This window comes from Acomys minous (genome assembly GCF_964271855.1).
Source record: "Acomys minous genome assembly, contig: scaffold_59, whole genome shotgun sequence".
In the NCBI taxonomy this organism is placed as follows: Eukaryota; Metazoa; Chordata; class Mammalia; order Rodentia; family Muridae; genus Acomys; species Acomys minous.
This window is the reverse complement of record NW_028182150.1, coordinates 385,929-410,482: the sequence shown is the minus strand read 5'-3', so window position 1 is coordinate 410,482 and position 24,554 is coordinate 385,929. Positions and strand designations below refer to the sequence as shown.

The 24,554-nt window shown below is 55.3% G+C and overlaps 1 long non-coding RNA gene across 1 annotated transcript; it reads right to left on the bottom strand.

The window, feature by feature from the left end:
* Positions 1-5,419: 5,419 nt before the first annotated feature.
* LOC311591789 lies at positions 5,420-24,315 on the bottom strand. The gene is made up of 2 exons (XR_014777199.1): positions 23,928-24,315; positions 5,420-5,484 (listed from the first exon to the last, which is right to left on the bottom strand). It is a non-coding gene; the product is annotated as an uncharacterized lncRNA (long non-coding RNA).
* Between the last annotated feature and the right edge of the window lie 239 nt (positions 24,316-24,554).

Sequence of the window (24,554 nt, the reverse complement as noted above, 5' to 3'; positions counted from 1 at the left end):
CGTGGTCTCAGAGTGTGTGGGCGTGTCACTAGACAAAGTGGGCGTGGTCACAGAGTATGTGGGCGTGTCTCTAGACACTGTGGGCGTGGTCTCAGAGTGTGTGGGCGTGGTCTCAGAGTGCGTGGGCGTGGTCTCAGAGTGTGTGGGCGTGTCTCTAGACACTGTGGGCGTGGTCTCAGAGTGTGTGGGCGTGGTCTCAGAGTGTGTGGGCGTGTCACTAGACAAAGTGGGCGTGGTCACAGAGTATGTGGGCGTGTCTCTAGACACTGTGGGCGTGGTCTCAGAGTGTGTGGGCGTGGTCTCAGAGTGTGTGGGCGTGGTCTCAGAGTGTGTGGGCGTGTCTCTAGACACTGTGCGCGTGGTCTGTAAGTTTGTGGGCGTGGTCTCAAAGTGTGTGGGCGTGGTCTCAGAGCGTGTGGGCGTGTCTCTAGACACAGTGGGCGTGGTCTCAGAGTGTGTGGGCGTGGTTTCAGAGTGTGTGGGCGTGGTCTCAGAGTATGTGGGCGTGTCTCTAGACACTGTGGGCGTGGTCTCAAAGTGTGTGGGCGTGGTCTCAGAGTGTGTGGGCGTGGTCTCAAAGTGTGTGGGCGTGGCCTCGGAGTGTGTGGGCGTGGTCTCGGAGTGAGCGGGTGTGTCTCTTGACACTGTGGGCGTGGTCAGGGGTCCGGGGGCGGAGCCGATTCAAAAGTGGGCGGGGCACACGAATCTGTGGGCGGGGCCTCGGACACACTGGGCGTGGCCACCGGGGGCGTGGCCGGGCCCGGGGACCCACTCCCGAGACTCCTGGCCGGACTCGAACTTCAACTCTCGACTTGGCCTCAGAAGGCCGAGCAGGTCGACCCGGCCGCTTGGGAGGACGACGGCTCCGCTCGGCCAAGTTTGGACTTAAGTTGTGGGATGGTGGTGGAAGTTGGGTTTGGACTCGGCGTGGGCGGGCGTGGTCTCAGAGTGTGTGGGCGTGTCTATAGACACTGTGGGCGTGGTCTCAGAGTGTGTGGGCGTGTCTCTAGACACTGTGGGCGTGGTCTCAGAGTTTGTGGGCGTGGTCTCAAAGTTGGTGGGCGTGGTCACAGAGTCTGTGGGCGTGGTCACAGAGTGTGTGGGCGTGGCATCAGAGTGTGTGGGCGTGTCTCTAGACACTGTGGGCGTGGCCTCAGCGTGTATGGGCGTGGTCTCAGAGTGTGTGGGCGTGTCTATAGACACTGTGGGCGTGGTCTCAGAGTGTGTGGGCGTGTCTCTAGACACTGTGGGCGTGGTCTCAGAGTTTGTGGGCGTGGTCTCAAAGTTGGTGGGCGTGGTCACAGAGTCTGTGGGCGTGGTCACAGAGTGTGTGGGCGTGGTCTCAGAGTGGGTGGGCGGGGTCTCAGAGTGTGTGGGCGTGTCTCTAGACACTGTGGCCGTGGTCTCAAAGTTTGTGGGCGTGGTCATAGAGTATGTGGGCATGTCTCTAGACACTGTGGGCGTGGTCTCAGAGTGTGTGGGCGTGGTCACAGAGTATGTGGGCGTGGTCACAGAGTATGTGGGCGTGGTCTCGGAGTGTGTGGGCGTGGTCTCAGAGTGTGTGGGTGTGTCTCTACACACTGTGGGCGTGGTCTCAGAGTTTGTGGGCGTGGTCTCAAAGTTTGTGGGCGTGGTCTCAGAGCGTGTGGTCGTGTCTCCAGACACTGTGGGCGTGATCTCAGAGTGTGTGGGCGTGGTCACAGAGTAAGTGGGCGTGTCTCCAGACACTGTAGGCGTGGTCTCAAAGTTTGTGGGCGTGGTCTCAGAGTGTGTGGGCGTGGTCACAAAGTCTGTGGGCGTGGTCTCAGAGTGTGTGGGCGTGGTCTCAGAGTGTGTGGGCGTGTCTCCAGACACTGTGGGCGTGGTCTCAGAGTGTGTGTGCGTGTCTCTAGACACTATGGGCGTGGTCTCAAAGTTTGTGGGCGTGGTCTAAAAGTTTGTGGGCGTGGTCACAAAGTCTGTGGATGTGGTCTCAGAGTGTGTGGGCGTGTCTCTAGACACTTTGGGCGTGGTCTCAAAGTTTGTGGGCGTGGTCTCAAAGTCTGTGGGCGTGGTCTCAGAGTGTGTGGGCGTGTCTCCAGACACTGTGGGCGTGGTCTCAGAGTGTGTGGGCGTGTCTCTAGACACTGTGGGCGTGGTCTCAAAGTTTGTGGGCGTGGTCACAAAGTTTGTGGGCGTGGTCACAAAGTTTGTGGGCGTGGTCACAAAGTCTGTGGACGTGGTCTCAGAGTGTGTGGGCGTGTCTCTAGACACTCTGGGCGTGGTCTCAAAGTTTGTGGGCGTGGTCTCAGAGTGTGTGGGCGTGGTCTCAAAGTTTGTGGGCGTGGTCTCAGAGCGTGTGGGCGTGTCTCTAGACACTGTGGGCGTGGTCTCAGTGTTCAAAGTTTGTGGGCGTGGTCTCAGAGTGCGTGGGTGTGGTCTCAGAGTGTGTGGGCGTGGTCTCAGAGTGTGTGGGCGTGGTCTCAAAGTTTGTGGGCGTGGTCTCAGAGTGTGTGGGCGTGCCTCTAGACACTGTGGGCGTGGTCTCAGAGTGTGTGGGCGTGGTCTCAAAGTGTGTCGGCGTGGTCTCAGAGTGTGTGGGCGTGTCTCTAGACACTCTGGGCGTGGTCTAAAAGCTTGCGGGCGTGGTCTCAGAGTGTGTGGGCGTGGTCTCAAAGTTTGTGGGCGTGGTCTCAAAGTTTGTGGGCGTGGTCACAAAGTCTGTGGGCGTGGTCTCATAGTGCGTGGGTGTGGTCTCAGAGTGTGTGGGCGTGGTCTCAGAGTGTGTAGGCGTGGTCTCAGAGTGTGTGGGCGTGGTCTCAGACTGTGTGGGCGTGGTCCCAAAGTTTGTGGGCGTGGTCTCAGAGTGTGTGGGCGTGTCTCTAGACACTGTGGGCGTGGCCACAGAGTGTATGGGCGTGGTCTCTAAGTGTGTGGGCGTGGTCTCCGAGTGTGTGGGCGTGGTCTCAGAGTGTGTAGGCGTGGTCTCAGAGTGTGTGGGCGTGGTCTCAGACTGTGTGGGCGTGGTCACAAAGTCTGTGGGCGTGGTCTCAGAGTGTGTGGGCGTGTCTCTAGACACTGTGGGCGTGGTCTCAAAGTGTGTGGGCGTGGTCTCAGAGTGTGTGGGCGTGTCTCTAGACACTGCGGGCGTGGTCTCAGAGTGTGTGGGCGTGGTCTCGGAGCGTGTGGGCCTGTCTCTAGACACTGTGGGCGTGTCTCTAGACACTGTGGGCGTGGTCTCAAAGTATGTGGGCGTGGTCTCAAAGTTTGTGGGCGTGGTCTCAGAGTGTGTGGGCGTGGTCTCCGAGTGTGTGGGCGTGTCTCCAGACACTTTGGGCGTGGTCTCAAAGTTTGTGGGCGTGGTCTCAAAGTTTGTGGGCGTGGTCTCAAAGTGTGTGGGCGTGGTCTAAGAGTGTGTGGGCGTGGTCCCAGAGTGTGTGGGCGTGTCTCTAGGCACTGTGGGCGTGGACTCAGAGTGTGTGGGCGTGGCCTCAGAGTGTGTGGGCGTGTCTCTTGACACTGTGGGCGTGGTCACAGAGTATGTGGGCGTGGTCTCAGAGTGTGTGGGCGTGTCTCTAGACACTGTGGGCGTGGTCTCTGAGTGTGTGGGCGTGGTCTCAGAGTTTGTGGGCTTGGTCTCAAAGTTTGTGGGCGTGGTCTCAGAGTGTGTGGGCGTGTCTCTAGACACTTTGGGCGTGGTCTCAAAGTTTGTGGGCATGGTCTCAAAGTTTGTGGGCGAGCTCATAGAGTATGTGGGCGTGGTCTCAGAGTGTGTGGGCGTGTCTCCAGACACTGTGGGCGTGGTCTCAGAGTGTGTGGGCGTGTCTCTAGACACTGTGGGCGTGGTCTCAGAGTGTGTGGGCGTGGTCTCAGAGTGTGTGGGCGTGGTCTCCGAGTGTGTGGACGTGTCTCCAGACACTGTGGGCGTGGTCTCAGAGTGTGTGGGCGTGTCTCTAGACACTGTGGGCGTGGTCTCAAAGTTTGTGGTCGTGGTCTCAAAGTTTGTGGGCGTGGTCTCAGAGTGTGTGGGCGTGGTCTCAGAGTGTGTGGGCGTGTCTCTAGACACTGTGGGCGTGGTCTCAAAGTGTGTGGGCGTGGTCTCAGAGTGTGTGGGCGTGTCTCTTTACACTGTGGGCGTGGTCTCAAAGTGTGTGGGCGTGGTCATAGAGTATGTGGGCGTGGTCTCAAAGTGTGTGGGCGTGGTCATAGAGTATGTGGGCGTGGTCTCAGAGTGTGTGGGAGTGGTCTCAGAGTGTGTGGGCGTGGGAGGGGCAGAGTCAAAGTCCAGACTTGGTATTTCGAGGCCGGCAAACGCGTCGAAATATCAAGTTTGGACTCTTTTTTTTTTTTTATAAAATTTTATTTTTTTTTTTTTATAAAATTTTATTTTTTTTTTTTATAAAATTTTATTTTTTTTTTTTATAAAATTTTATTTTTTTTTTTTTATAAAATTTTATTTTTTTTTTTTTATAAAATTTTATTTTTTTTTTTTTATAAAATTTTATTTTTTTTTTTTTATAAAATTTTATTTTTTTTTTTTTATAAAATTTTATTTTTTTTTTTTTATAAAATTTTATTTTTTTTTTTTTATAAAATTTTATTTTTTTTTTTTTATAAAATTTTATTTTTTTTTTTTTATAAAATTTTATTTTTTTTTTTTTATAAAATTTTATTTTTTTTTTTTATAAAATTTTATTTTTTTTTTTTATAAAATTTTATTTTTTTTTTTTATAAAATTTTATTTTTTTTTTTTATAAAATTTTATTTTTTTTTTTTTATAAAATTTTATTTTTTTTTAAATTTTTAAAATTTTATTTATTATTTTATTTATTATATATTAATTATTTATTATATTTTTTATTTTTTTATAATTTTTTTTTTATTACTGAGTTGTGTGTGGGGTGTGACTTGCCATCTCTGTCTCCGGTGTGGGGGGGGGCGTCTCTCTCTGCTTTTCTTAATTTTTTTTAATTTTTTTTATTTTTTATTTTTTTTAATTTTTTTTTAATTTTTCATGTCTCTCACAGTGTCTCTGCAGAGACGTCTCTCAGTGTCTCTGCATCTTTGACACCATGTCTCTCTCTCTCTCTCTCTCTCTCTCTCTCGTTCTTTCTGTTTTTCTTATTTCCTTTTATTTTTTTTAATTTTTTTTATTTTTTTTAATTTTTTTTATTTTTTTATGTCTCTCACAGTGTCTCTGCAGAGACGTCTCTCTCATTGTCTCCGTCTCTTTAACACCATGTCTCTCTCTCTCTCTCTCTCTCTCTCTCTCTCTCTCTCTCTCTCTCTCTCTCTCTCTCTCTCTCTCTCGTTCTCTCTGGTTCTCTCTGGTTCTCTCTGGTTCTCTCTGGTTCTCTCTGGTTCTCTCTGGTTCTCTCTGGTTCTCTCTGGTTCTCTCTGGTTCTCTCTGGTTCTCTCTGTCTTTCTCTGTTTTTCTCTCTTTTTCTTATATTTTTTTCATTTTTTAATTGTTTTACGTCTCTCACAGTGTCTCTGCAGAGACGTCTCTCTCAGTGTCTCTGTCTCTTTAACACCATGTCTCTCTCTCTCTCTCTCTCTCTCTCTCTCTCTCTCTCTCTCTCTCTCTCTCTCTCTCTCTCTCTCTCTCTCTCTCTCTCTCTCTCTCTCTCTCTCTGTTTCTCTCTGTCTTTCTCTGATTTTTTTATTTTTTTTAAATTTTTTTAATTTTCTTTATTTTTTTACATCTGTTTACTTCCTGGTGACGCCCTGGTGGGCGTGGCCACAACCGGTGGGCGTGGTCTCTGCAAGCGTGGGCGTGTCCGCAGAGAGTGGGCGTGGCCCAAAATTGACTGGGCGTGGTCTCCGAGAGCATGGGCGTGTCTCCAGAAACGGTGGGCGTGGTCCCTAATGACTTCCTGATGACGTCAGTTTTCACTTCCCGTTTGCTTCCTGTTTACTTCCTGATGACGTCACTTTTCACTTCCGGTTTACTTCCTGTTAACTTCCTTGTGACGTCATTGTTTACTTCCTGTTTACTTCCTGTTTACTTCCTGATGACGTCATTTTTCACTTCCTGTTTACTTCCTGGTGACGTCACTTTTCACTTCCGGTTTACTTCCTGGTGACGTCACTGCTTACTTCCTGGTGACGTCACTGTTTACTTCCTGGTGACGTCACTGTTTACTTCCTGGTGACGTCACATTTTACTTCCTGGTGACGTCACTGTTCACTTCCTGTTTAGTTCCTGGTGACGTCACTGTTTACTTCCTGTTCGCTTCCTGGTTACGTAACTGTTTACTTCCTGTTTGCGACCTGGTTACGTAACTGTTTACTTCCTGTTCGCTTCCTGGTGACGTCACTGTTTACTTCCTGGTGACGGCAATGTTCACTTCCTGGTGACGTCACTGTTCACTTCTGGTTTACTTCCTGGTTACTTCCTGGTGACGTCACTGTTTACTTCCTGGTGACGTCACTGTTTAATTACTTGTGACGTCACTGTTTACTTCCTGTTTACTTCCTGGTGATGTCACTTTTCACTTCCGGTTTACTTCCTGGTGACGTCACTGCCTACTTCCTGGTGACGTCACTGTTCACTTCCTGTTTACTTCCTGGTGACGTCACTGTTCACTTCCGGTTTACTTCCTGTTTACTTCCTAGTGACGTCACAGTTCACTTCCTGGTTACTTCCTGGTGACGTCACTGCTTACTTCCTAGTGACGTCACTGTTTACTTCCTGTTTACTTCCTGGTGGCGTCACTGTTTACTTCCTGGTGACGTCACTGTTTACTTCCTGTTTACTTCCTGGTGACGTCACTCTTTACTTCCTGTTTACTTCCTGGTGACGTCACTGTTTACTTCCTGTTTACTTCCTGGTGATGTCACTGTTCACTTCCTGTTTACTTCCTGGTGACGTCACTGTTCACTTCCTGGTTACTTCCTCGTCCACCATATTTGGGCGTGGCCACAGAGAGTGGGCGTGGCCCCAAGTTGACTGGGCGTGTCTCCGGGTCGCGTGGGAGTGGCTCTGGAGATGGTGGGCGTGGTCCCCGGGTCTTGGGGCGGAGTCTACTTCGGAGTGGGCGTGGCCTCCCAGAGCATGGGCGTGGCCTCAGGATGCTTGGGCGTGGCCCGGGAGCGTGTGGGCGTGTCCGTGGACACGAGGGGCGTGGTCTCGTGGGGTGGGTGTGGCTTCAGAAAGCGTGGGAGTGGCTAAAGCATGTGGGCGTGGCCCCAGGGACAGTGGGCGTGGTCTACTAGAGCCTGGGCGTGTCCCCGGACAAAGTGGGCGTGGTACCAGGGTCAGGGGGCGGATCTGAGTAAGGAGTGGGCGGGGAACCCGAGTCTGTGGGCGGGGCCTCAGACACACTGGGCGTGGTCACCAAGAGCGTGGGCGGACCCTGGGACCCGCTCCCGAGTCTCCCGGCCGGACTCGGACTTCACCTCCCGACTTGGCCTCAGAAGGCCGAGCGGGTCGACCCGGCCGCTTGGGAGGACGACGGCTCCGCTCGGCCGAGTTTGGACTTTGGTGGTGGGAGGGTGGTGGAGGGTGGGTGTGGACTCGGGATGGGTGGGCGTGTCTCCTGGTCGTGTGGGAGTGAGTGGCTCTGGAGGTGGTGGGCGGGGTCCTGGGGTCTGGGGGCGGAGTCTACGTCCGAGGGGGCGGGGCGTCTCAGAGCGTGGGCGTGGCCTCCAGATGAGTGGGCGTGGCCAGAGACATCGTGGGCGTGTCCCTGGACCCGGAGGGCGTGGTCTAATAAAGTAGGAGTGGCCTCAGATAGAGTGGGAGTGGCCTCAGACTGCGTGGGCGTGGCCACAGCGAGTGGGCGTGGCCACAGGGACAGTGGGCATGGTCTACTAGAGCCTGGGCGTGTCCCCGGACAAAGTGGGCGTGGTCCCAGGTTCTGGGGGCGGATCCGAATCTGGAGTGGGCGGGGCCACCGAGTCGGTGGGCGGGGTCTCAGATACACTGGGCGTGGTCTCCAAGACCGTGGGCGGGCCCGAGGAGCCATCCAGAAGACTCCAGGCCGGACTCAGACTTCACCTCCCGACGTGGACTCAGAAGGCCGAGCGGGTCGACCCGGCCGCTTGGGAGGACGACCGCTCCGCTCGGCCTAGTTTGGACTCTGGTGGTGGGAGGGTGGTGGAGGGTGGGTGTGGACTCGGGGTGGGTGGGCGTGTCTCCGGGTAGTGTGGGAGTGGCTCTGGAGGTGGTGGGCGTGGTCCCGGGGTCTGGGGGCGGAGTCTAAATTTTAGGGGGCGGGGCCTCCCAGAGCGTGGGCGTGGCCTCCGGGTGCGTGGGCGTGTCCCGGGAGCGTGTGGGCGTGTCCCTAGACACGGAGGGAGTGGTCTAATAAAGTAGGAGTGGCCTCAGATTGAGTGGGAGTGGCCTCAGACTGCGTGGGCGTGGCCACAGCGTGTGGGCGTGGATCCAGAGACAGTGGGCGTGGTCTGCTACCGTGTGGGCGTGTCCCCGGACGAAGTGGGCGTGGTCCCGGCGTCCGGGGGCGGGTCCGAGTCCGAAGTGGGCGGGGCCACCGAGTCTGTGGGCGGGGTCTCGGAAACACTGGGCGTGGCCACGGGGGGCGTGGGCGGGCCCGAGGAGCCATCCACAAGACTCCAGGCCGGACTCAGACTTCACCTCCCGACTTGGCCTCAGAAGCCCGAGCGGGTCGACCCGGCCGCTTGGGAGGACGACGGCTCCGCTCGGCCAAGTTTGGACTTTAGTTGTGGAATGGTAGTGGAAGTTGGGTTTGGACTCGGGGTGGGTGGGCGTGGTCTCAGAGTGTGTGGGCGTGTCTCTAGACACTGTGGGCGTGGTCTCAGAGTGTGTGGGCGTGGTCTCAGAGTGTGTGGGCGTGTCTCTAGACACTGTGGGCGTGGCCTCTGAGTGTATGGGCGTGGTCTCTGAGTGTGTGGGCGTGGTCACAAACTCTGTGGGCGTGGTCTCAAAGTTTGTGGGCGTGGTCTCAAAGTTTGTGGGCGTGGTCTCAAAGTTTGTGGGCGTGGTCTCAAAGTTTGTGGGCGTGGTCACAAAGTCTGTGGGCATGTCTCTAGACACTGTGGGCGTGGTCTCAAAGTTTGTGGGCGTGATCTCAGAGTGTGTGGGGGTGTCTCTAGACAAAGTGGGCGTGGCCTCAGAGTCTGTGGGCGTGGTCTCAAAGTTTGTGGGCGTGGTCTCAAAGTGTGTGGGCGTGGTCTCTGAGTGTGTGGGCGTGGTCTCAAAGTTTGTGGGCGTGGTCTCAGAGTGTGTGGGCGTGGTCTCGGAGTGAGCGGGTGTGTCTCTAGACACTGTGGGCGTGGTCTCAGAGTGTGTGGGCGTGTCTCTAGACACTGTGGGCGTGGTCTCAGAGTGTATGGGTGTGGTCTCAAAGTGTGTGGGCGCGGTCTCAGAGTGTGTGGGCGTGGTCTCAAAGTTTGTGGGCGTGGTCTCAGAGTGTGTGGGCGTGTCTCTAGACACTGTGGGCGTTGTCTCAATGTTTGTGGGAGTGGTCTCAAAGTTTGTGGGCGTGGTCTCAGAGTGTGTGGGCGTGTCTCTAGACACTGTGGGCGTGGTCTCAAAGTTTGTGGGCGCGGTCTCAGAGTGTGTGGGCGTGTCTCTAGACACTGTGGGCGTGGCCTCAGAGTGTATGGGCGTGGTCTCAATGTTTGTGGGCGTGGTCTCAAAGTGTGTGGGCGTGGTCTCTGAGTGTGTGGGCGTGGTCTCAAAGTTTGTGGGTGTGGTCTCAGAGTGTGTGGGCGTGTCTCTAGACACTGTGGGCGTGGTCACAGAGTATGTGGGCGTGTCTCCGGACCCAGTGGGCGTGGTCAGGGGTGCGGGGGCGGAGCCGATTCAAAAGTGGGCGGGGCACCCGAGTCTGTGGGCGGGGCCTCGGTCACACTGGGCGTGGCCACCGGGGGCGTGGCCGGGCCCGGGGACCCGCTCCCGAGACTCCTGGCCGGACTCGAACTTCAACTCCCGACTTGGCCTCAGAAGGCCGAGCAGGTCGACCCGGCCGCTTGGGAGGACGACGGCTCCGCTCGGCCAAGTTTGGACTTAAGTTGTGCGATGGTGGTGGAAGTTGGGTTTGGACTCGGGGTGGGTGGGCGTGGTCTCAGAGTGTGTGGGCATAGTCTCAAAGTGTGTGGGCGTGTCTCTAGACGCTGTGGGCGTGGTCTCAAAGTATGTGGGCGTGTCTCTAGACACTGTGGGCGTGGCCTCGGAGTGTGTGGGCGTGTCTCTAGACACTGTGGGCGTGGTCTCTAAGTGTGTGGGCGTGGTCTCAGAGTGTGTGGGCGTGTCTCTAGACACTGTGGGCGTGGTCTCAAAGTCTGTGGGCGTGGTCTCAGAGTGTGTGGGCGTGGTCACAGTGTGTGGGAGCGTCTCTAGACACTTTGGGCGTGGTCTCAAAGTTTGTGGGCGTGGTCTCAGAGTGTGTGGGCGTGGTCTCAAAGTTTGTGGGCGTGGTCTCAGAGCGTGTGGGCGTGGTCTCAGAGCGTGTGGGCGTGGTCTCAGAGTGTGTGGGCATGGTCTCAGAGTGTGTGGGCGTGGTCACAAAGTCTGTGGGCGTGGTCTCAAAGTGTGTGGGCGTGGCCTCGGAGTGTGTGGGCGTGGTCTCGGAGTGAGCGGGTGTGTCTCTTGACACTGTGGGCGTGGTCAGGGTTCCGGGGGCGGAGCCGATTCAAAAGTGGGCGGGGCACCCGAATCTGTGGGCGGGGCCTCGGACACACTGGGCGTGGCCACCGGGGGCGTGGGGACCCGCTCCCGAGACTCCTGGCCGGACTCGAACTTCACCTCCCGACTTGGCCTCAGAAGGCAGAGCAGGTCGACCCGGCCGCTTGGGAGGACGACGGCTCCGCTCGGCCTAGTTTGGACTTAAGTTGTGGGATGGTGGTGGATGGTAGGTTTGGACACGGGGTGGGTGGGCGTGGTCTCAGAGTGTGTGGGCGTGTCTCTAGACACTGTGGGCGTGGCCTCAGAGTTTGTGGGCGTGGCCTCAGAGTGTGTGGGCGTGTCTCCAGACACTGTGGGCGTGGTCTCAAAGTTTGTGGGCATGGTCTCAGAGTGTGTGGGCGTGTCTCTAGACACTGCGGGCGTGGTCTCAGAGTGTGTGGGCGTGTCTCTAGACACTGTGGGCGTGGTCTCAAAGTCTGTGGGCGTGGTCTCAGAGTGTGTGGGCGTGGTCACAGAGTGTGTGGGAGCGTCTCTAGACACTTTGGGCGTGGTCTCAAAGTTTGTGGGCGTGGTCTCAGAGTGTGTGGGCGTGGTCTCAAAGTTTGCGGGCGTGGTCTCAGAGTGTGTGGGCGTGGTCTCAAAGTTTGTGGGCGTGGTCTCAGAGTGTGTGGGCGTGTCTCCAGACACTGTGGGCGTGGTCTCAAAGTTTGTGGGCGTGGTCTCAAAGATTGTGGGCGTGGTCTCAAAGTGTGTGGGCGTGGTCACAAAGTCTGTGGGCGTGGTCTCAGAGTGCGTGGGTGTGCTCTCAGAGTTTGTGGGCGTGGTCTCAAAGTGTGTGGGCGTGGTCTCAGAGTGCGTGGGCGTGTCTCCAGACACTGTGGGCGTGGTCTCAGAGTGTGTGGGCGTGTCTCTAGACACTGTGGGCGTGGTCTCAGAGTGTGTGGGCGTGGTCTCAAAGTTTGTGGGCGTGGTCTCAAAGTGTGTGGGCGTGGTCATAGAGTATGTGGGCGTGTCTCTAGACAATGTGGGCGTGGTCTCAAAGTTTGTGGGCGAGGTCTCAGAGTGTGTGGGCGTGGTCTCAAAGTTTGTGGGCGTGGTCTCAGACTGTGTGGTCGTGTCTCTAGACATTGTGGGCGTGGTCACAGAGTGTGTGGGCATGGTCTCAGAGTGTGTGGGCGTGGTCTCAGAGTGTGTGGGCGTGTCTCCAGACACTGTGGGCGTGTCTCTAGACACTGTGGGCGTGGTCTCAAAGTTTGTGGGCGTGGTCTCAAAGTCTGTGGGCGTGGTCTCAGAGTGTGTGGGCGTGTCTCTAGACACTGTGGGCGTGGTCTCAAAGTTTGTAGGCGTGGTCTCAAAGTTTGTGGGCGTGGTCTCAGAGTGTGTGGGCGTGGTCTCAAAGTTTGTGGGCGTGGTCTCAAAGTTTGTGGGCGTGGTCTCAGAGTGTGTGGGCGTGTCTCTAGACACTGTGGGCGTGGTATCAAAGTTTGTGGGCGTGGTCTCAAAGTTTGTGGGCGTGGTCTCAGAGTGTGTGGGCGTGTCTCTAGACACTGTGGGCGTGGTATCAAAGTGTGTGGGCGTGGTCTCAGAGTGCGTGGGCGTGGTCTCAGAGTGTGTGGGCGTGTCTCTAGACACTGTAGGCGTGGTCTCAAAGTTTGTGGGCGTGGTCTCAGAGTGTGTGGGCGTGGTCTCAAAGTTTGTGGGCGTGGTCTCAGAGTGTGTGGGCGTGGTCTCAGAGTGTGTGGGCGTGGTCTCAGAGTTTGTGGGCGTGTCTCTAGACACTGTGGGCGTGGCCTCAAAGTTTGTGGGCGTGGTCTCAGAGTTTGTGGGCGTGGTCTCAGAATGTGTGGGCGTGGTCTCAAAGTTTGTGGGCGTAGCTTCAAAGTTTGTGGGCGTGGTCTCAAAGTTTGTGGGCGTGGTCATAGAGTATGTGGGCGTGTCTCTAGACACTGTGGGCGTGGTCTCAAAGTTTGTGGGCGTGGTCTCAAAGTTTGTGGGCGTGGTCTCAGAGTGTGTGGGCGTGTCTCTAGACACTGTGGGCGTGGTCTCAGAGTATGTGGGCGTGGTCTCAGAGTGTGTGGGCGTGTCTCTAGACACTGTGGGCGTGGTCTCAAAGTTTGTAGGCGTGGTCTCAAAGTTTGTGGGCGTGGTCTCAGAGTGTGTGGGCGTGGTCTCAAAGTTTGTGGGCGTGGTCTCAAAGTTTGTGGGCGTGGTCTCAGAGTGTGTGGGCGTGTCTCTAGACACTGTGGGCGTGGTATCAAAGTGTGTGGGCGTGGTCTCAGAGTGCGTGGGCGTGGTCTCAGAGTGTTTGGGCGTGGTCTCAGAGTGTGTGGGCATGGTCTCAGAGTGTGTGGGCGTGTCTCTAGACACTTTGGGCGTGGTCTCAAAGTTTGTGGGCGTGGTCTCAAAGATTGTGGGCGTGGTCTCAAAGTTTGTGGGCGTGGTCATAGAGTATGTGGGCGTGGTCATAGAGTATGTGGGCGTGTCTCTAGACACTGTGAACGTGGTCTCAAAGTTTGTGGGCGTGGTCTCAAAGTTTGTGGGCGTGGTCTCAAAGTTTGTGGGCGTGGTCTCAGAGTGTGTGGGAGTGTCTCTAGACACTGTGGGCGTGGTCTCAGAGTGTGTGGTCGTGGTCTCAGAGTGTGTGGGAGTGTCTCCAGACACTGTGGGCGTGGTCTCAGAGTTTGTGGGCGTGGTCTCAGAGTTTGTGGGCGTGGTCTCAGAGTGTGTGGGAGTGTCTCTAGACACTTTGGGCGTGGTCTCAAAGTTTGTGGGCGTGGTCTCAAAGTTTGTGGGCGTGGTCTCAGAGTGTGTGGGAGTGTCTCTAGACACTTTGGGCGTGGTCTCAAAGTTTGTGGGCGTGGTCTCAGAGTTTGTGGGCGTGGTCTCAAAGTTTGTGGGCGTGTCTCTAGACACTGTGGGCGTGGTCTCAAAGTTTGTGGGCGTGGTCTCAAAGTTTGTGGGCGTGGTCTCAGGGTTTGTGGGCGTGGTCTCAGAGTGTGTGGGCGTGGTCTCAGAGTGTGTGGGCGTGTCTCTAGACACTGTGGGCGTGGTCTCAAAGTTTGTGGGCGTGGTCTCAAAGTTTGTGGGCGTGGTCTCAAAGTTTGTGGGCGTGGTCTCAGAGTGTGTGGGAGTGTCTCTAGACACTGTGGGCGTGGTCTCAGAGTGTGTGGTCGTGGTCTCAGAGTGTGTGGGAGTGTCTCCAGACACTGTGGGCGTGGTCTCAGAGTGTGTGGGCGTGGTCTCAAAGTTTGTGGGCGTGGTCTCTGAGTGTGTGGGCGTGTCTCTAGACACTGTGGGCGTGGTCTCAGAGTGTGTGGGCGTGGTCTCAGAGAGTGTGGGCGTGGCCTCAGAGTGTGTGGGCGTGTCTCTAGACACTGTGGGCGTGGTCTCAGAGTTTGTGGGCGTGGTCTCAGAGTGTGTGGGCGCGGTCTCAAAGTTTGTGGGCGTGGTCTCAGAGTGTGTGGGCGTGTCTCTAGACACTGTGGGCGTGGTCTCAAAGTTTGTGGGCGTGGTCTCAAAGTGTGTGGGCGTGGTCTCAGAGTGTGTGGGCGTGGTGTCAAAGTTTGTGGGCGTGGTCACAGAGTGTGTGGGAGTGTCTCTAGACACTTTGGGCGTGGTCTCAAAGTGTGTGGGCGTGGTCTCAAAGTTTGTGGGCGTGGTCTCAGAGTGTGTGGGCGTGTCTCCAGACACTGTGGGCGTGGTCTCAAAGTTTGTGGGCGTGGTCTCAGAGTGTGTGGGCGTGGTCTCAGAGAGTGTGGGCGTGGCCTCAGAGTGTGTGGGCGTGTCTCTAGACACTGTGGGCGTGGTCTCAGAGTGTGTGGGCGTGTCTCCAGACACTGTGGGCATGGTCTCCGAGTGTGTGGGCGTGTCTCTAGACACTGTGGCGTGGTCTCAAAGTTTGTGGGCGTGGTCTCAGAGTGTGTGGGCGTGGTCTCAAAGTTTGTGGGCGTGGTCTCAGAGTGTGTGGGCGTGTCTCTAGACACTGTGGGCGTGGTCTCAAAGTTTGTGGGCGTGGTCTCAAAGTGTGTGGGCGTGGTCTCAGAGTGTGTGGGCGTGGTGTCAAAGTTTGTGGGCGTGGTCACAGAGTGTGTGGGAGTGTCTCTAGACACTTTGGGCGTGGTCTCAAAGTGTGTGGGCGTGGTCTCAAAGTTTGTGGGCGTGGTCTCAGAGTGTGTGGGCGTGTCTCCAGACACTGTGGGCGTGGTCTCAAAGTTTGTGGGCGTGGTCCCAAAGTTTGTGGCCGTGGTCACAAAGTCTGTGGACGTGGTCTCAGAGTGTGTGGGCGTGTCTCTAGACACTGTGGGCGTGGTCTCAGAGTGTGTGGGCGTGTCTCCAGACACTGTGGGCATGGTCTCCGAGTGTGTGGGCGTGTCTCTAGACACTGTGGCGTGGTCTCAAAGTTTGTGGGCGTGGTCTCAGAGTGTGTGGGCGTGGTCTCAAAGTTTGTGGGCGTGGTCTCAGAGTGCGTGGGCGTGGTCTCAGAGTGTGTGGGCGTGGTCTCAGAGTGTGTGGGCGTGTCACTAGACAAAGTGGGCGTGGTCACAGAGTATGTGGGCGTGTCTCTAGACACTGTGGGCGTGGTCTCAGAGTGTGTGGGCGTGTCACTAGACAAAGTGGGCGTGGTCACAGAGTATGTGGGCGTGTCTCTAGACACTGTGGGCGTGGTCTCAGAGTGTGTGGGCGTGGTCTCAGAGTGTGTGGGCGTGTCACTAGACAAAGTGGGCGTGGTCACAGAGTATGTGGGCGTGTCTCTAGACACTGTGGGCGTGGTCTCAGAGTGTGTGGGCGTGGTCTCAGAGTGCGTGGGCGTGGTCTCAGAGTGTGTGGGCGTGTCTCTAGACACTGTGGGCGTGGTCTCAGAGTGTGTGGGCGTGGTCTCAGAGTGTGTGGGCGTGTCACTAGACAAAGTGGGCGTGGTCACAGAGTATGTGGGCGTGTCTCTAGACACTGTGGGCGTGGTCTCAGAGTGTGTGGGCGTGGTCTCAGAGTGTGTGGGCGTGGTCTCAGAGTGTGTGGGCGTGTCTCTAGACACTGTGCGCGTGGTCTGTAAGTTTGTGGGCGTGGTCTCAAAGTGTGTGGGCGTGGTCTCAGAGCGTGTGGGCGTGTCTCTAGACACAGTGGGCGTGGTCTCAGAGTGTGTGGGCGTGTCTCTAGACACTGTGGGCGTGGTCTCAAAGTGTGTGGGCGTGGTCTCAGAGTGTGTGGGCGTGGTCTCAAAGTGTGTGGGCGTGGCCTCGGAGTGTGTGGGCGTGGTCTCGGAGTGAGCGGGTGTGTCTCTTGACACTGTGGGCGTGGTCAGGGGTCCGGGGGCGGAGCCGATTCAAAAGTGGGCGGGGCACACGAATCTGTGGGCGGGGCCTCGGACACACTGGGCGTGGCCACCGGGGGCGTGGCCGGGCCCGGGGACCCGCTCCCGAGACTCCTGGCCGGACTCGAACTTCACCTCCCGACTTGGCCTCAGAAGGCCGAGCAGGTCGACCCGGCCGCTTGGGAGGACGACCGCTCCGCTCGGCCTAGTTTGGACTTAAGTTGTGGGATGGTGGTGGAAGTTGGGTTTGGACTCGGGGTGGGTGGGCGTGTCTCCAGGTCGAGGGTGCGTGGCCTCAGAGTGTGTGGGCGTGGTCTCAGAGTGTGTGGGCGTGGTCTCAAAGTGTGTGGGCGTGGTCTCAGAGTGTGTGGGCGTGGTCACAGAGTGTGTGGGCGTGTCTCTAGACACTGTGGGCGTGTCTCTAGACACTGTGGGCGTGGTCTCAGAGTATGTGGGCGTGGTCTCAGAGGGTGTGGGCTGGTCTCAAAGTGTGTGGGCGTGGTCTCAGAGTGTGTGGGCGTGTTTCTAGACACAGTGGGCGTGGTCTCAGAGTGTGTGGGCGTGGTTTCAGAGTGTGTGGGCGTGGTCTCAGAGTATGTGGGCGTGTCTCTAGACACTGTGGGCGTGGTCTCAGAGTGTGTGGGCGTGGTCTCAGAGTGTGTGGGCGTGTCACTAGACAAAGTGGGCGTGGTCACAGAGTATGTGGGCGTGTCTCTAGACACTGTGGGCGTGGTCTCAGAGTGTGTGGGCGTGGTCTCAGAGTGCGTGGGCGTGGTCTCAGAGTGTGTGGGCGTGTCTCTAGACACTGTGGGCGTGGTCTCAGAGTGTGTGGGCGTGGTCTCAGAGTGTGTGGGCGTGTCACTAGACAAAGTGGGCGTGGTCACAGAGTATGTGGGCGTGTCTCTAGACACTGTGGGCGTGGTCTCAGAGTGTGTGGGCGTGGTCTCAGAGTGTGTGGGCGTGGTCTCAGAGTGTGTGGGCGTGTCTCTAGACACTGTGCGCGTGGTCTGTAAGTTTGTGGGCGTGGTCTCAAAGTGTGTGGGCGTGGTCTCAGAGCGTGTGGGCGTGTCTCTAGACACAGTGGGCGTGGTCTCAGAGTGTGTGGGCGTGGTTTCAGAGTGTGTGGGCGTGGTCTCAGAGTATGTGGGCGTGTCTCTAGACACTGTGGGCGTGGTCTCAGAGTGTGTGGGCGTGGTCTCAGAGTGTGTGGGCGTGGTCTCAAAGTGTGTGGGCGTGGCCTCGGAGTGTGTGGGCGTGGTCTCGGAGTGAGCGGGTGTGTCTCTTGACACTGTGGGCGTGGTCAGGGGTCCGGGGGCGGAGCCGATTCAAAAGTGGGCGGGGCACACGAATCTGTGGGCGGGGCCTCGGACACACTGGGCGTGGCCACCGGGGGCGTGGCCGGGCCCGGGGACCCGCTCCCGAGACTCCTGGCCGGACTCGAACTTCAACTCTCGACTTGGCCTCAGAAGGCCGAGCAGGTCGACCCAGCCGCTTGGGAGGACGACGGCTCCGCTCGGCCAAGTTTGGACTTAAGTTGTGGGATGGTAGTGGAAGGTGGGTTTGGACTCAGGGTGGGTGGGCGTGGTCTCAGAGTGTGTGGGCGTGTCTATAGACACTGTGGGCGTGGTCTCAAAGTTTGTGGGCGTGGTCTCAAAGTGTGTGGGCGTGGTCTCAAAGTGTGTGGGCGTGGTCTCAGAGTGTGTGGGCGTGGTCTCAAAGTTTGTGGGCGTGGTCTCAGAGTGTGTGGGCGTGGTCTCAGAGTGTGTGGGCGTGTCTCTGGACACTGTAGGCGTGGTCTCAGAGTGTGTGGGCGTGTCTATAGACACTGTGGGCGTGGTCTCAGAGTGTGTGGGCGTGGTCTCTGAGTGTGTGGGCGTGGTCTCAGAGTGTGTGGGCGTGTCTCTAGACACTGTGGGCGTGGTCTCAAAGGTTGTGGGCGTGGTCACAAAGTGTGTGGGCGTGGTCTCAGAGTGTGTGGGCGTGTCTCTAGACAACGTGGGCGTGGTCTCTGAGTGTGTGGGCGTGTCTCTAGACACTGTGGGCGTGGTCTCTTCGTGTGTGGGCGTGTCTCCAGACACTGTGGGCGTGGTCTCAAAGTTTGTGGGCGTGGTCTCAGAGTGTGTGGGCGTGGTCTCAGAGTGTGTGGGCGTGTCTCTAAACACTGTGGGCGTGGTCTCAAAGTTTGTGGGCGTGGTCTCAGAGTGTGTGGGCGTGTCTCTAGACACTGTGGGCGTGGTCTCAAAGTTTGTGGGCGTGGTCTCAAAGTGTGTGGGCGTGGTCTCAGAGTGTGTGGGCGTGGTGTCAAAGTTTGTGGGCGTGGTCACAGAGTGTGTGGGAGTGTCTCTAGACACTTTGGGCGTGGTCTCAAAGTGTGTGGGCGTGGTCTCAAAGTTTGTGGGCGTGGTCTCAGAGTGTGTGGGCGTGTCTCCAGACACTGTGGGCGTGGTCTCAAAGTTTGTGGGCGTGGTCCCAAAGTTTGTGGCCGTGGTCACAAAGTCTGTGGACGTGGTCTCAGAGTGTGTGGGCGTGTCTCTAGACACTGTGGGCGTGGTCTCAGAGTGTGTGGGCGTGTCTCCAGACACTGTGGGCATGGTCTCCGAGTGTGTGGGCGTGTCTCTAGACACTGTGGCGTGGTCTCAAAGTTTGTGGGCGTGGTCTCAGAGTGTGTGGGCGTGGTCTCAAAGTTTGTGGGCGTGGTCTCAGAGTGCGTGGGCGTGGTCTCAGAGTGTGTGGGCGTGTCACTAGACAAAGTGGGCGTGGTCACAGAGTATGTGGGCGTGTCTCTAGACACTGTGGGCGTGGTCTCAGAGTGTGTGGGCGTGGTCTCAGAGTGTGTGGGCGTGTCACTAGACAAAGTGGGCGTGGTCACAGAGTATGTGGGCGTGTCTCTAGACACTGTGGGCGTGGTCTCAGAGTGTGTGGGCGTGGTCTCAGAGTGCGTGGGCGTGGTCTCAGAGTGTGTGGGCGTGTCTCTAGACACTGTGGGCGTGGTCTCAGAGTGTGTGGGCGTGGTCTCAGAGTGTGTGGGCGTGTCACTAGACAAAGTGGGCGTGGTCACAGAGTATGTGGGCGTGTCTCTAGACACTGTGGGCGTGGTCTCAGAGTGTGTGGGCGTGGTCTCAGAGTGTGTGGGCGTGGTCTCAGAGTGTGTGGGCGTGTCTCTAGACACTGTGCGCGTGGTCTGTAAGTTTGTGGGCGTGGTCTCAAAGTGTGTGGGCGTGGTCTCAGAGCGTGTGGGCGTGTCTCTAGACACAGTGGGCGTGGTCTCAGAGTGTGTGGGCGTGGTTTCAGAGTGTGTGGGCGTGGTCTCAGAGTATGTGGGCGTGTCTCTAGACACTGTGGGCGTGGTCTCAAAGTGTGTGGGCGTGGTCTCAGAGTGTGTGGGCGTGGTCTCAAAGTGTGTGGGCGTGGCCTCGGAGTGTGTGGGCGTGGTCTCGGAGTGAGCGGGTGTGTCTCTTGACACTGTGGGCGTGGTCAGGGGTCCGGGGGCGGAGCCGATTCAAAAGTGGGCGGGGCACACGAATCTGTGGGCGGGGCCTCGGACACACTGGGCGTGGCCACCGGGGGCGTGGCCGGGCCCGGGGACCCACTCCCGAGACTCCTGGCCGGACTCGAACTTCAACTCTCGACTTGGCCTCAGAAGGCCGAGCAGGTCGACCCGGCCGCTTGGGAGGACGACGGCTCCGCTCGGCCAAGTTTGGACTTAAGTTGTGGGATGGTGGTGGAAGTTGGGTTTGGACTCGGCGTGGGCGGGCGTGGTCTCAGAGTGTGTGGGCGTGTCTATAGACACTGTGGGCGTGGTCTCAGAGTGTGTGGGCGTGTCTCTAGACACTGTGGGCGTGGTCTCAGAGTTTGTGGGCGTGGTCTCAAAGTTGGTGGGCGTGGTCACAGAGTCTGTGGGCGTGGTCACAGAGTGTGTGGGCGTGGCATCAGAGTGTGTGGGCGTGTCTCTAGACACTGTGGGCGTGGCCTCAGCGTGTATGGGCGTGGTCTCAGAGTGTGTGGGCGTGTCTATAGACACTGTGGGCGTGGTCTCAGAGTGTGTGGGCGTGTCTCTAGACACTGTGGGCGTGGTCTCAGAGTTTGTGGGCGTGGTCTCAAAGTTGGTGGGCGTGGTCACAGAGTCTGTGGGCGTGGTCACAGAGTGTGTGGGCGTGGTCTCAGAGTGGGTGGGCGGGGTCTCAGAGTGTGTGGGCGTGTCTCTAGACACTGTGGCCGTGGTCTCAAAGTTTGTGGGCGTGGTCATAGAGTATGTGGGCATGTCTCTAGACACTGTGGGCGTGGTCTCAGAGTGTGTGGGCGTGGTCACAGAGTATGTGGGCGTGGTCACAGAGTATGTGGGCGTGGTCTCGGAGTGTGTGGGCGTGGTCTCAGAGTGTGTGGGTGTGTCTCTACACACTGTGGGCGTGGTCTCAGAGTTTGTGGGCGTGGTCTCAAAGTTTGTGGGCGTGGTCTCAGAGCGTGTGGTCGTGTCTCCAGACACTGTGGGCGTGATCTCAGAGTGTGTGGGCGTGGTCACAGAGTAAGTGGGCGTGTCTCCAGACACTGTAGGCGTGGTCTCAAAGTTTGTGGGCGTGGTCTCAGAGTGTGTGGGCGTGGTCACAAAGTCTGTGGGCGTGGTCTCAGAGTGTGTGGGCGTGGTCTCAGAGTGTGTGGGCGTGTCTCCAGACACTGTGGGCGTGGTCTCAGAGTGTGTGTGCGTGTCTCTAGACACTATGGGCGTGGTCTCAAAGTTTGTGGGCGTGGTCTAAAAGTTTGTGGGCGTGGTCACAAAGTCTGTGGATGTGGTCTCAGAGTGTGTGGGCGTGTCTCTAGACACTTTGGGCGTGGTCTCAAAGTTTGTGGGCGTGGTCTCAAAGTCTGTGGGCGTGGTCTCAGAGTGTGTGGGCGTGTCTCCAGACACTGTGGGCGTGGTCTCAGAGTGTGTGGGCGTGTCTCTAGACACTGTGGGCGTGGTCTCAAAGTTTGTGGGCGTGGTCACAAAGTTTGTGGGCGTGGTCACAAAGTTTGTGGGCGTGGTCACAAAGTCTGTGGACGTGGTCTCAGAGTGTGTGGGCGTGTCTCTAGACACTCTGGGCGTGGTCTCAAAGTTTGTGGGCGTGGTCTCAGAGTGTGTGGGCGTGGTCTCAAAGTTTGTGGGCGTGGTCTCAGAGCGTGTGGGCGTGTCTCTAGACACTGTGGGCGTGGTCTCAGTGTTCAAAGTTTGTGGGCGTGGTCTCAGAGTGCGTGGGTGTGGTCTCAGAGTGTGTGGGCGTGGTCTCAGAGTGTGTGGGCGTGGTCTCAAAGTTTGTGGGCGTGGTCTCAGAGTGTGTGGGCGTGCCTCTAGACACTGTGGGCGTGGTCTCAGAGTGTGTGGGCGTGGTCTCAAAGTGTGTCGGCGTGGTCTCAGAGTGTGTGGGCGTGTCTCTAGACACTCTGGGCGTGGTCTAAAAGCTTGCGGGCGTGGTCTCAGAGTGTGTGGGCGTGGTCTCAAAGTTTGTGGGCGTGGTCTCAAAGTTTGTGGGCGTGGTCACAAAGTCTGTGGGCGTGGTCTCATAGTGCGTGGGTGTGGTCTCAGAGTGTGTGGGCGTGGTCTCAGAGTGTGTAGGCGTGGTCTCAGAGTGTGTGGGCGTGGTCTCAGACTGTGTGGGCGTGGTCCCAAAGTTTGTGGGCGTGGTCTCAGAGTGTGTGGGCGTGTCTCTAGACACTGTGGGCGTGGCCACAGAGTGTATGGGCGTGGTCTCTAAGTGTGTGGGCGTGGTCTCCGAGTGTGTGGGCGTGGTCTCAGAGTGTGTAGGCGTGGTCTCAGAGTGTGTGGGCGTGGTCTCAGACTGTGTGGGCGTGGTCACAAAGTCTGTGGGCGTGGTCTCAGAGTGTGTGGGCGTGTCTCTAGACACTGTGGGCGTGGTCTCAAAGTGTGTGGGCGTGGTCTCAGAGTGTGTGGGCGTGTCTCTAGACACTGCGGGCGTGGTCTCAGAGTGTGTGGGCGTGGTCTCGGAGCGTGTGGGCCTGTCTCTAGACACTGTGGGCGTGTCTCTAGACACTGTGGGCGTGGTCTCAAAGTATGTGGGCGTGGTCTCAAAGTTTGTGGGCGTGGTCTCAGAGTGTGTGGGCGTGGTCTCCGAGTGTGTGGGCGTGTCTCCAGACACTTTGGGCGTGGTCTCAAAGTTTGTGGGCGTGGTCTCAAAGTTTGTGGGCGTGGTCTCAAAGTGTGTGGGCGTGGTCTAAGAGTGTGTGGGCGTGGTCCCAGAGTGTGTGGGCGTGTCTCTAGGCACTGTGGGCGTGGACTCAGAGTGTGTGGGCGTGGCCTCAGAGTGTGTGGGCGTGTCTCTTGACACTGTGGGCGTGGTCACAGAGTATGTGGGCGTGGTCTCAGAGTGTGTGGGCGTGTCTCTAGACACTGTGGGCGTGGTCTCTGAGTGTGTGGGCGTGGTCTCAGAGTTTGTGGGCTTGGTCTCAAAGTTTGTGGGCGTGGTCTCAGAGTGTGTGGGCGTGTCTCTAGACACTTTGGGCGTGGTCTCAAAGTTTGTGGGCATGGTCTCAAAGTTTGTGGGCGAGCTCATAGAGTATGTGGGCGTGGTCTCAGAGTGTGTGGGCGTGTCTCCAGACACTGTGGGCGTGGTCTCAGAGTGTGTGGGCGTGTCTCTAGACACTGTGGGCGTGGTCTCAGAGTGTGTGGGCGTGGTCTCAGAGTGTGTGGGCGTGGTCTCCGAGTGTGTGGACGTGTCTCCAGACACTGTGGGCGTGGTCTCAGAGTGTGTGGGCGTGTCTCTAGACACTGTGGGCGTGGTCTCAAAGTTTGTGGTCGTGGTCTCAAAGTTTGTGGGCGTGGTCTCAGAGTGTGTGGGCGTGGTCTCAGAGTGTGTGGGCGTGTCTCTAGACACTGTGGGCGTGGTCTCAAAGTGTGTGGGCGTGGTCTCAGAGTGTGTGGGCGTGTCTCTTTACACTGTGGGCGTGGTCTCAAAGTGTGTGGGCGTGGTCATAGAGTATGTGGGCGTGGTCTCAAAGTGTGTGGGCGTGGTCATAGAGTATGTGGGCGTGGTCTCAGAGTGTGTGGGAGTGGTCTCAGAGTGTGTGGGCGTGGGAGGGGCAGAGTCAAAGTCCAGACTTGGTATTTCGAGGCCGGCAAACGCGTCGAAATATCAAGTTTGGACTCTTTTTTTTTTTTTATAAAATTTTATTTTTTTTTTTTTATAAAATTTTATTTTTTTTTTTTATAAAATTTTATTTTTTTTTTTTATAAAATTTTATTTTTTTTTTTTTATAAAATTTTATTTTTTTTTTTTTATAAAATTTTATTTTTTTTTTTTTATAAAATTTTATTTTTTTTTTTTTATAAAATTTTATTTTTTTTTTTTTATAAAATTTTATTTTTTTTTTTTTATAAAATTTTATTTTTTTTTTTTTATAAAATTTTATTTTTTTTTTTTTATAAAATTTTATTTTTTTTTTTTTATAAAATTTTATTTTTTTTTTTTTATAAAATTTTATTTTTTTTTTTTATAAAATTTTATTTTTTTTTTTTATAAAATTTTATTTTTTTTTTTTATAAAATTTTATTTTTTTTTTTTATAAAATTTTATTTTTTTTTTTTTATAAAATTTTATTTTTTTTTAAATTTTTAAAATTTTATTTATTATTTTATTTATTATATATTAATTATTTATTATATTTTTTATTTTTTTATAATTTTTTTTTTATTACTGAGTTGTGTGTGGGGTGTGACTTGCCATCTCTGTCTCCGGTGTGGGGGGGGGCGTCTCTCTCTGCTTTTCTTAATTTTTTTTAATTTTTTTTATTTTTTATTTTTTTTAAATTTTTCATGTCTCTCACAGTGTCTCTGCAGAGACGTCTCTCAGTGTCTCTGCATCTTTGACACCATGTCTCTCTCTCTCTCTCTCTCTCTCTCTCTCTCTCTCTCTCTCTCTCTCTCTCTCTCTCTCTCTCGTTCTTTCTGTTTTTCTTATTTCCTTTTATTTTTTTTAATTTTTTTTATTTTTTTTAATTTTTTTTATTTTTTTATGTCTCTCACAGTGTCTCTGCAGAGACGTCTCTCTCATTGTCTCCGTCTCTTTAACACCATGTCTCTCTCTCTCTCTCTCTCTCTCTCTCTCTCTCTCTCTCTCTCTCTCTCTCTCTCTCTCTCGTTCTCTCTGGTTCTCTCTGGTTCTCTCTGGTTCTCTCTGGTTCTCTCTGGTTCTCTCTGGTTCTCTCTGGTTCTCTCTGGTTCTCTCTGGTTCTCTCTGGTTCTCTCTGTCTTTCTCTGTTTTTCTCTCTTTTTCTTATATTTTTTTCATTTTTTAATTGTTTTACGTCTCTCACAGTGTCTCTGCAGAGACGTCTCTCTCAGTGTCTCTGTCTCTTTAACACCATGTCTCTCTCTCTCTCTCTCTCTCTCTCTCTCTCTCTCTCTCTCTCTCTCTCTCTCTCTCTCTCTCTCTCTCTCTCTCTCTGTTTCTCTCTGTCTTTCTCTGATTTTTTTATTTTTTTTAAATTTTTTTAATTTTCTTTATTTTTTTACATCTGTTTACTTCCTGGTGACGCCCTGGTGGGCGTGGCCACAACCGGTGGGCGTGGTCTCTGCAAGCGTGGGCGTGTCCGCAGAGAGTGGGCGTGGCCCAAAATTGACTGGGCGTGGTCTCCGAGAGCATGGGCGTGTCTCCAGAAACGGTGGGC